The sequence below is a fragment of the Camelus ferus genome, chromosome X, assembly GCF_009834535.1.
Source record: "Camelus ferus isolate YT-003-E chromosome X, BCGSAC_Cfer_1.0, whole genome shotgun sequence".
Classification (NCBI taxonomy): Eukaryota; Metazoa; Chordata; class Mammalia; order Artiodactyla; family Camelidae; genus Camelus; species Camelus ferus.
In genome coordinates, this window is record NC_045732.1 from 72,708,691 (window position 1) to 72,720,286 (window position 11,596).

The following is an 11,596-nucleotide window of genomic DNA, read 5'->3' on the forward strand; positions in this document are numbered from 1 at the left end:
CTGCCAAGTCAGCTCTGTGTGTGTGTGTGTGTGTGTGTGTGTGTGCGCGCACGCGCGCGCGCGTCCCCACACTTGCATATCTTGCTCACTTCCTCACCTGCTGCCCAAATGCCTGCCGAGGAATAGAGGTCCTCCCTAACTTGCAAAGCCCTGAATAATCTCACCATGTATATTAGGTAGCAGATCTGTGTGGCTGGAAAGGACTCAGAAAACACAAGCCTGAAGGGAGTAAGACAGAATAACCTCTTCTCCCCAAACTGATTTCCACTTCATGATGGGGAAGGTGCTCCAACAGAGCCATCTACAGCTCCAAGATGTGACAAGTTTGCATTCAAGAAACTTAAAATCACATATTGAAAAGGCTAAATAATGCCTTTAAAAATAACAGTACTACCACAAGTCAGTGTCTAACTTATCCCAAAGCACCAATAACTGCTTTTGTGTTTGAGAATAGAGCTGAGAGGTCTGGAGATTAATGAAGCTTTGGCTGATGCTCTGCTCCAACCTGATGTCATTTCTCCTGCCTTTAATGTGCCTGGCACTCCACATTTGTTTGGGGAAACTTATTACCTTCTACTTTGTATTAGTCTTTTGCATCTGTGTCTCATTCCACCTCCAAGATGCCTTGTGAACAGGGAACTTTGCTGAGAAAAACGAGTTAGAAGAATAGTAACCAGCTTAACTTAATACAGCATACTAGACTGATCCAAAACATCTTCGCTCCTATGCTACCCACTTGCCTTCTCAGAATGCTATGAAGGTTATCAGGCTTGTCATCTAGTATTTTGTGGCAATAATTCACAATATGAGAGTAAGTAAATGAGCAGTTTAGGGCATTCATTGTACTCTGAGTATTTAATGAAGTTGCTAAGGTTTTTCCTGCCTGCTGTGCATACCAGCGGGCACCCTGTCTTTTCTCAGTCACATAGCCTTATATTCATGCGTGCATGCAGTTGTCTATCTTGCTACCATCCATCAGCAGTTTCTACCCATCTCTTTCTGCCCCAACACACTGATAAACCATGTTCCCATCTGTAATAGTGGCTTACTAAGGCAGTTTCTGGGGGAAAGAGAAGACTCCTTAGGTGCAATGTTAGACTTTTAGCAGTGTAAGCTCCTAGGATAAGTTTTATAATCTCCCAGTTGGTGTCCCCTTAAGAACTACTGCTTCAGCTATAGGGCTAGATAAAGATAAACTCCAGACACTCTCTCATGAAAAATGTCAAGAATAACAGACACATAACTACTGTGTGTGAGATATGCTGGAATTTTTGAGATAAGAAAAATAGTGATTCCACCAAAAATAAAAAGATACAAATGAACTTATTTACAAACCAGAAATAGACTCACAAACATAGAAAACAAACTATGGTTACCAAAGGGGAAAGGGTTGAGGCGGGGAGGGATAAATTAGGAATTTTGGATTTGCACATACACTACTACTATACATAAAATAGATAAACAACAAGCACCTACTATACAGCACAGGGAACTCTAATATCTGGTAATAACCTATAATGGAAAAGAATCTAAAAAAGAATATATATGTATGTGTATAACTGAAGCACTTTGCTGTACACCTGCAACTAACACAACATTGTAAATCAACTACACTTCAATTTAAAAAAGATTTTAAAAAAGAAAAAAGAAAAATAGTGATTCCACTCTATGCACTGATAAATGTTGCTTTTTGCTTAGTGGCTACATCTGACATTTGGGTAACTGATCACTATTTGCAACTCTAAGAAGACCTCATTGTTACTCACTCCTTTTTATCCTCTTTTCCTTGTGCCTCCAGTTACCTTAAGTGGAATAGTATGGAAACTTAAATGTATGCTAAATATTGATCAAATTGATTGGGGAAAGTTTTGTTTCGTGTTCTTAATTTAACAGTTGATAGTTATCTCAGAAGAAAATTGCTTGCATCTTATGGCTCTTGATACATTTTCATTTAAAAATGCTCTTCAGCCCTTCTTCCATAAGGTCACATGGGAAGGAAGGAGAAAGGAACACTTCTTGTTATTTATTCAGAGGATAGGATGATATGTAATATTTTTAATAATGCTAAAATAGGTATTGGTTAGGGACCCAGGAATAAGAGATCCTGTAAAAACAAGATATGGTGACAGGTGATTCTGATATATATCCTCCCCCTCCCCCCATTCCTAGTTTGTAAAACACTGCCCTATACAATAGAGTTTCCCAAGCAAAATCAACACTCCCACAACATTCTGCAGTCTAGACAAGGGTCAGCAAGCCAGAGCCTGTGCTCTGCACCAAATCCAGTAGGCTGCCTGTTTTTGTAGTTTTATTGGCACACAGCCACAACCTATTCAGTTATGTATCATCTATGGCTGTTTTCATGCTACAGCTGCAGAGTCGAGTAGTTGTGACAAAGATCTTACGGTCCACAAAGCCTAAAATATTTACTATCTGGCTATTTACAAAAAAAAAAAAATGCTGACCCCTGGTTTAGACCCACACCAATAGATTACAGTAGACACATTATGTTAATTGTTATGAGAAAGGGGGTTGAAAAGGGAGGGAAGGAAAGGAAAATAAAGAGAAGTGCTGTTTGTTTTCAGCTTTGTTAAGGTGCCAGTCAACCCTTGCCAGTTCTTTAGAATCTGTGAAGCTAGCAACGCACTAGAGATCAGTATAAGCCAAATATTCAGTAAGCTTGTGAAAAGCTTATTTCTCTGTTAACTGACTGTCCTTTGAACCTGTGTTTATGTGGTTCTCCAATATGCCTTAAGGTTTTTTTTCTACTGACAATTTTATTGAGATATAAGTCACATACCATGAGATTCATTGTTTTAAAGTATAGAATACATACTTCTTTTTAGTATATTCGCAGAGCTGTGCAACCCATCACCACTAATTCCAGAACATTTTCATCACCCCCAAAACAAAACCCATATTCATTACCATAAAACTTAGGTTATTTTTCCCTGTTTTGTCGGAGTGGCTTCTTCTTTGGGGGCTACTTTTTTAAAAAATAAACTTTCTTATTACTATGGCTCTATGTTCTGTTCTAGTCTTACAGGAAGAGGCCGTTTATTTCTGGAGTCATTTCTAGAGTCCCATTGCCCTTGACTATGGAGAATTTGTGCGCATATACTTACAGATTTAAAACCATATAGACTCCATGACCTGTCACCCCTGCAGGTTGAATATGGAAGGTACACTTTGTTTATCCTACAGTTCTAGTTCTAGACTGAAAACGTAGAGATGAAATTTATATTTCTTTCTTTTATATAAAAACTAGAACTGACAACTCTTTTGTTGACTTTCCTTATTAACCATAGAGGATGACCTTATAGTGCTAACCAGTGATGTGGTGTGAAGGTAAACATTCAATAACTGGCTTCGGATGACAGAGGAGCAGGAGAGCCTTCATTTGTAGCATCTGCTGATTCCCATGGTGTATATACTCCCATGATGGCCAATTTCAAGCTACCAACATGAAGTCAATGAAAGTGGAGTTGGAAAGATATATATGCAAACTACTCTCATGGGCTGGTACAAGCCAGGTCCACCACATCACTGGAACTCAGATTCAAAGAATTACCTCAATCTTGGTTTGTGTAGGTTTCTAAGCTATATACAGTATTAACCAAAATCCAATAGATATCAAAGTTGTTTACATGTTGCACACAGACTTCTCCCCACTATACACTATGTCAGCTGACATTGAAACATTTCAAAAATATTTTGCTGTACCAACTTAAAGCCTTTAGAGTGCAATGTATGTATTATTCATAAGTAAACCAAACATAAATTGTTCCTGGATCTTGCTGCCTGTTTTAACAGCTTTTGAAAGAGGATCTTTATTATATTTATAATAGATTAAAAAAAAAACAGATTGCAGTCCCCTTTAAAAAAAACTTAAATAATGTACCATATTTTCAGTCTAAATTGTATAGTGTAAATTAAACTAAATTGCTTTATATTAACAACTATAGGTATCTTTCTGAAGGCATATTTATATTGAAATATACTTTTAAAAGGGAAAATTATGGAGAAAATTTCTGTCAAGATGTTAAATGAACCTCTTAAAAAGTCCTATATACTAGGTGGGGAGGATCCATCACCCATGCTGAACATTGCCCTCTTGGAGAAAGGCAACTCACTAACAATTCCTTACTAATTGCCAACATGCACCAGGCTCTGTGTTAGGTGCTGGAAACACAAGAGTTAAGAAGATAGACAGGATCCCTGCCCTCATGATGCTTTCACTCAAAGTGATGCAGAATATTACATAAGCAAACAAACAGGATAATAATGGACAGTAATGAATACTGAATAATTTTTAAAATGGTGATATTAATAGAATAATAAGGGTGAGGGAGACCTACATTAGAGGAATCAGGGAAGGCTTCCCTGATGTGGCTTGGAGCTAAAAAGCTGAAGGATGAGAAGCAAGGGAAGAGCTGGACGAAGTTGGGTGAAGATTATAAATTCAAAGGTTCTGAGGAGGGGAGGATCTTAGCCTGTTAAGGAAAAGAAAGGCCAATGGAGTTGGAGCATGGTGAACCAATCAGGAGAGGTACCAGGTAAGGCTGGAGAGGGAAGCGGAAGGCAGATCATGCAGGGATTCACAGGATTTCCTTTTAAGTACTGTGGCCAGCTATGGGCAGGCCTTCCATGAGCTCAGTGTAGCACCAAAAAGAAAAAATAGACTGCAAACATAGGTCACTGTGGCAAAATGGGGTAATAAACCTTAGTCTGCTGCTGTGGCTGGTCTCCAGTCTCTAGGCTCCTAAGACTGCACAACTTCATCCTCTATGAAAACAGGAGCAGCTATGAGGAAACAGTGGCCATCAATTCCTATTTTTATCTCAGGGTTTCCAAGTTACTATCATTCACAGATTTGTTAGTGGTAAACTGAGGTTTACTATTTAGGCCTGAGGTTTACTACTTTATCACTTAGGATCCCTTGACCTAGTCTGAGTCATTAACCTCACCAGTCTTTGACCTTTGACCAGGTTTTGTGGTCTGGTCAGCTTAGAGCACTGGGAAGACACTGCCTGGTTTAAAGGATTAACTGATTCATATTTGAAAGCTATCTTCTTGTAAAACATAAAAATTTGTAATATTAGCATTTCCAGGCCCCCGGTCTTCCTCAAAACTTTCTTCTTCTCTCACTGATCATCTTGCATTTACAATCACCAAACTTCATTTTTCATTTCTCTTTTGGCACCTGCATACGAGGTAACCCAATGCTGACTCATTATGAGATAGATTTGCCTAGGAACAGAAGACCCACTCTCTCATACTCCAGTTAATCAAAATTTGACTGGAATTCCGTTCCTAGGGCAGTGTCCTAAACGGCGGTTCACACAGCTGAGGGAGCACGTAGTCTCCTCCCAGTACTTCCTCGGGCATTCTGCGCCATCTCGCCTCTCTCACCACAAACCCAACAATTTCTCTCGAAGCCTTTTTAGCACTAACACTCCTGTCTTCACGGTCAGCCAAACCATGGGGGAGAGTGGCCTCTGGTAGCATAACTGATTTTCTAAACCACTCTGATTCATTTCCTAGAGGATAATCGAACCGGGTTATAGGAGTTTCAATGAAACAAGAGAAGCAGCATTCCAGAATCAAGAAATCCTTATTATCCTTGCCTCTGATTCCTGAAGCAAGTCACGGAGCTTTGTCAGTTTGGGGACCTGACTCACAAAGATTGGTTTCTGGGCATCCGATTGATTATTACAACATTACTACACTTTCCTGGCTTTGATGAATGGTGTAGCCAGCGATGCTGCTCCAAAAGACATGGGTAACCACACTACAGAGGACATTAAAATAGCTGAAAGGATGGATGTGCCACCTGCCATTTCAGTACTGGCTTAGGGGCTGAAGGAAACGTGAGGGTTACAGGATAATCAAAAAATGCTCAGGAAATGAGATGGAGAGCTCAAGAAATATACGGCAGCCCTTTCCACAGGGTAATCTGATAGGGTTAGTGGTTGGCCAGTGAAGACAATGCTATGAGCCAGACTACTTGCCCACAAAATCCCATGAAGCAACAGCTGCAGGAAGCAAGGACCACACAATAAGAAAGGCCCTGCTCTCTGAACTTCAGCTTTGTTCTCTAGGTGAGTACTTGGGTGTTGGGGCAAGACCACCACAGGACATATTTGGCCATTTGCCTAATGATCTGCAGTACATACCATGTTTTCTTGGCAGCTGTGGGTAAAATAAAATTGGCAGCCAGAGAAACTTTGTTCATTCTCTTTCTGAGATGTAATTCTGTTTTCTGGGGCTCTCATAGGCTCATCTGTGATTCTAAAATGACTTCTATCTCGAAGACCTGGCTACGAGGCTGTCACCATGGATATTTGCTGGGAATTTGAGGCAAACATTGCCTAATCTTTGCAAGCAGTACTTGCCTCTTAACCTAGTAACTGACCCTAAAATTTGAATAGTAAAGCTGATCCTCACAACAGCCTTATGAAGTAGACATTACCTCCATTTTCAGGGCAGAATACTGAGGCTTAGAAAAGTTAAATGATTTTCCTAAAGCCACAGAACTCTTAGGTGATGGATTCAGAAAAAGACTTGGTGACAGAAGACAGGTTGCATGGCAACAGAGGCCAAAAGGAGTATGAGGGAAAGAAAGAACTATGGCATGAACCCTACATTTCTGCTTTGAGACACTGGGTGCATGGAGCTATCCTTCATTTAGATAAGAACAAAGACAGATTGCAGTGTGACCTCCCCACACCCCTTCTCTTTGGTGACGGACAGTGAAGGGTAGTAAATAATTGTGTTTGGCTTGGGTATTAAGTTAGAAGCATCTCTGGAACATTCTTATATCTAGTAAATAGATAGTTACATGGGTCTGGAACTCAGAGGAATGTTCTGAGCTGAAGGTTCAATTGTGGAAGACACAAACCCTAGGAGTAGATTACTAGACCTAATGTGTTTGTCAAACACAAGTGCTAAGGATATGAATAACCCTGACAGACATTCACATTTAAAGGATGAGTAAGAGAAAAGAACCCGTTAAGGAGACAAAAATTGCTCTGTCTTCCTCTTACCATCCTCTCTCCCACACACCACGACCTCTCAAGAACAAGAGCTGGCTCAGGAAGGATGTGGGGATGTGCAGGTTGAGGTGAACAGAGTGGTTAAAAATCCTTCAGTGTTTAAGTGCTTTATCGACCAACCATTGTCCGGAGGTAACCAAGGATGAGCTGTGAGAAACTAATCTCACTCAGAAATGCATCAGTATTTCCAGCTTATTTAACAAGTCTCATTCATTTTTAAAGAGTTTTAAGAGGCCACTCAGTAGCTGATGCTGGCTGTGCTTGGCAAAGAGCCATAAACTCTGGTACCACCTAGTTTTCTTTCTTGAATTTAGAGAAATTTCGAGGAAAGGCAGAGAGGCTGAAAGCGGGTTAGAGCACCTTGGATTTGGCCTTGAACAGTCTCCTGTGCTTTCTCCTTTACTCTTGTGGGATACCACAAACTAAATTAATGCTGTGGGAATCACTCCACAAATCAAAGACTCTCTGTTTGACCTTGGGGAGTCACTTATACTCTTCCTAGAACTTACTTTTCCTATCTAGGGAAAGATTTCAGAAAACTAAAAATCATCCTCATACACAGTGGGAATAGATCACTTGTTAAGTTCCAAAATGATTTGGAGGACATTGTTGTCGGTGCTATACGACTGATGGGCCCACTATGTTCATTCTACAATGAGTTGTTGCCCACCTGTTATGTATCAGGCACGGGCAATACAGTGATAAACTATCAGACAGAGGCCCTTGCTCTCACTGCGCTCACATTCTAGTGAGGAAGAAAGGCAAAAAACCAAACAAACAATGAATGAAACAGAGTGTTTAGGGTCTAAAACAAAAACAAAATTTTGTCATAAGATAGGGTGTTAGAGTGGGAATAAAGGCCACTTCAGATTAGCTGAAGTTGTTGGGAGAGGCTCTGAGGTGATATTTGACATGAGGCTTAAAAGATCAGAAGCCAGGCTTGCAAGGAGCCAAGGTAAGAAGCTTCCTCAGAGGAAAAGCAGAGGCAGTGGCAACAGAAAATTAAGAGGCCTGGAGTCATAAAAATGCTCAAAGTATTTAAGGAACTAAAAGCAGGTTAAGAACAACTGGATGCTCACATGCAAAAGAGAGAAACTAAACCCCTACTTCACACCACAAACAAAAATGAACCTAAAATGGATCAAATATCTAAATATAAGAGCTAAAACCATAAAATTTATAGGCGAATACTTAAACATAAATCTTCATGACCTTGGATTTTGCAATGTGTTTTTGATATGACACCAAAAGCACAAGCAGCAGAAAAAAAAAATAGATCAACTAGACTTCATCAAAATTAAAAACTTTTTTGCATCAAAGGATACCATCAAGATAGTAAGAAGACAACCCACAGAATGGAGGGAAATGTTTGCAAATCATATATCTGATAAGGCCCTAGTAACCAGAATATATAAAGAACACTTACAATTCAACAAAAAAGGACAAACAACTCAATTTTAAAATGGGCAAAAGACTTGAGTAGATATTTCTCTAAAGATGTGTAAATTACCAATAAGTTGACGTGAATGTAAAATCATGCAGCTGCTGTGGAAAACAGCTTGGCAATTTCTCAAAAAAAAGTTAAACATAGAGTTACCATACGATCCAACAATTCTACTCCTACCTATATGCCAAAAAAATTAAACCACTTAAAAACAGCTGTTTTTAAAAACTGTGCATGAATATTCACAGCAGCACTTTTCATAATTGCCAAAATGTTTAAACAACCCAAATATACATCAACTGTTGAACAGATAAACAAATTGTGGTATAGACATACAATGGAATTTTAATCATCTATAAAAGGAATGAAATTCTGACACATGGATGAACCTTGAAGACATTATACTAAATAAAATAAGCCAGACACAAAAGATCAGATATCATATGATTTCATTTGTATGAAATGTCCAGAATAGGCAAATTTATATAGAAAGAAGGAAGACTAGTGTTTGCTAGGGGCTCGGGGAGAGGGGTTGGAGGAGTGATTGCTCAAAAGTTAGTTTTTCTTTTAGGAATGATTAAAATATTCCAAAACTAGATAACGGTGAAGGTTTCACAACTTTGTGGTTATACTGAAAACCATTTTAAATGGGTGAATTAAATGGTATGTGACATATCTCAATAAAGCTGTAATCACAAAAAGCAGGCTAATGTCATAGGAAAACCGTGAGGGAAAGTGGTAGAAGGGACAGAGATAGAAATTGCCTGAGTATACCATCCTCCTAAGGCTCCATGCAGAGGTAATGCTTATAACGCTAAACCGATGCTAAGCAGACTCCTTTGCCTCTTAGTGCCAGGCCCAAGGCCTCTAAGGTCAAAGAACGGAGAAGCCGCTAACAACCTGGGGAAAGAGAATACTTCACCCCTGCATGTAGAGCAGAGGGAGCCCAGTTTCCCTCCCTAGTCCTCCTGTTCAGGGTGGGAGCTTCCTTCCTCCCCCACTAAACACTCCAGAGACCTCAGTCCCATCAAAGGAGCAACAGAGAGAAGATACAACATGCTTGTTCCAAGCACACGCAAGTTTCACGGTTCCAACTGCATGACGTCAAAAGCTCTACTATCTGAAACTGTGGCTCAAGGCTCACCTTGGCTAACGTTAACAGCTCTGGTTTATTCAGTGCTTACTCTGTGCCAGGCGTTTTGCTAGGTATGTTTGCATAGGTTATCTCATTTGGTCCACACAATAATCCAGTGAGGATTTTACACATTTGTATACCCAATTCAACAACTGAGGAAACTGAGGCATGGGCTGGGTCAAAACCTTGCCTAAGATTTCATAGATAAGAAGGCGTACTCAGGTTCTGTCAATCTAAACTTGCCCTTAAGCTCCATAATCATACTACCTGGTCTCCTCCGATCCCCCAGGAGTGCTCCTCTTTGTGGAGTTAGAAGAGGGAGCACTAAGATCCTTCTAGAAGTTAGGGGTATGCTTGTAACATCTTTTATTCCTTCTCTGGTAAATTTAACAGGATAAACTAAACGCAGCTTTGGTCAACCAGGGATGTAGCTAGCTGCCTTAGAGGAGATAGGCAGAGTACCAGAAACGGCCTGTCTGTACACCTTCATGAGGCTGCTTCTCCGACCCACCTAAGGTCTGTGAGAAATGAGAGGAAAAGTATGTCAGTCATCAGAGTGCATGCAGGCTTTGTTTCCCTCGTCATATAAAAACCTTTACTTTAGAATGGTAGCCTAGAGGAGTCCTTAGCTAGCAATCATTGCTAATATTAAGCACTTATTATCTAGTAAGCGCTGTGGTAAGTGCTTTTACATAGGGTGTCTCATTTGATCTCGACAGCAACCTTGTGTAATAGGTACTATGTTAACCTCTTTTCTATAATCGGAAGTACTGGAACATAGCTGTGACCAGCTTGCCCTAGATCTCAGTTTGTAAAAATACGAAAGCCGATGTCCACTTTCAGTCAGTCGGATCTCAGAGACCTTGACTTTTTAAAGTTTGTTGTTTAATGATGGTAAAAAATCCACATAAATAAAAATTTCCATGTTAATCATTTTAGGTGTACAGTTTAAGTGTTAAGTTTATTCACATTGTTGTGCAAAAGATCTCCAGAACTTTTTCCTCTTGCAAAACTGAAGCTCTACACCAATTAAACAAAAACTTCCCTTTCTCTTCCTCTGAGCCCCTATTAATCATCACTCTATTTTCAGTTTCTGTAAACTTGACCAGTTTAGATACCTCATATAGGTGTATTTCTACAGTGTGTCTTTTTTTGTGACTGGCTTATTTCATTCACTAAGTGTACTGTCTTCAAGGTTCATTCATGTTGTAGCATGTGACAGGATTTCCTTCCTTTTTAAAATTTAAAATTTTTTTTCATTTTTCAGTTTTATTAGGTAGAATTGTTACAATTTGACTGCACATATACAATGTATTAAATGTAAATACATATACACAATATACTGCACATATTTATAAAATTTACATATATGTACTGTTCATTGTTTCTAAGAATGTTTAGAGCTTTAGCTTTTAAACTTACATAGTTATCAAAGAAATAAAGCCAACCACAAAATAAGAATTAATTCAAAAAGATACATATACCCCGCTATTAACAGCAACATTATTTTTAATTGCCAAGACATGGAAGCATCGTAAGTGCACATCAACAGATGAATGGATAAAGAAGATGCAGCATATACACGTAATGGAATACAACTCACCCATAAGAAAGAAGGATATTGCCATTTGCAGTCCTTCATTCACTTTTTTTCCACTTCAAAAATCAGAATTTTATAACTGGCATAAACATTTCCATTGCATCAAAAAGAACAAAATACCTAGAAATAAATTTAACCAAGGAAGTTACCTACACTCTGAAAACTATAAAACATTGATGAAGGAAATTGAAGATGATACAAAGAAATGGAAAGATACCTTGTGCGCTTGGATTGGAAGAATCAACATTATCAGAATGGCCGTACTACCCAAAGCAATCTACAGATCCAATGCAACCCCTGTCAGAGTACTCACAACATTTTTCAAGGAACTAGAACAAACAATTCCAAAATTTATATGGAAC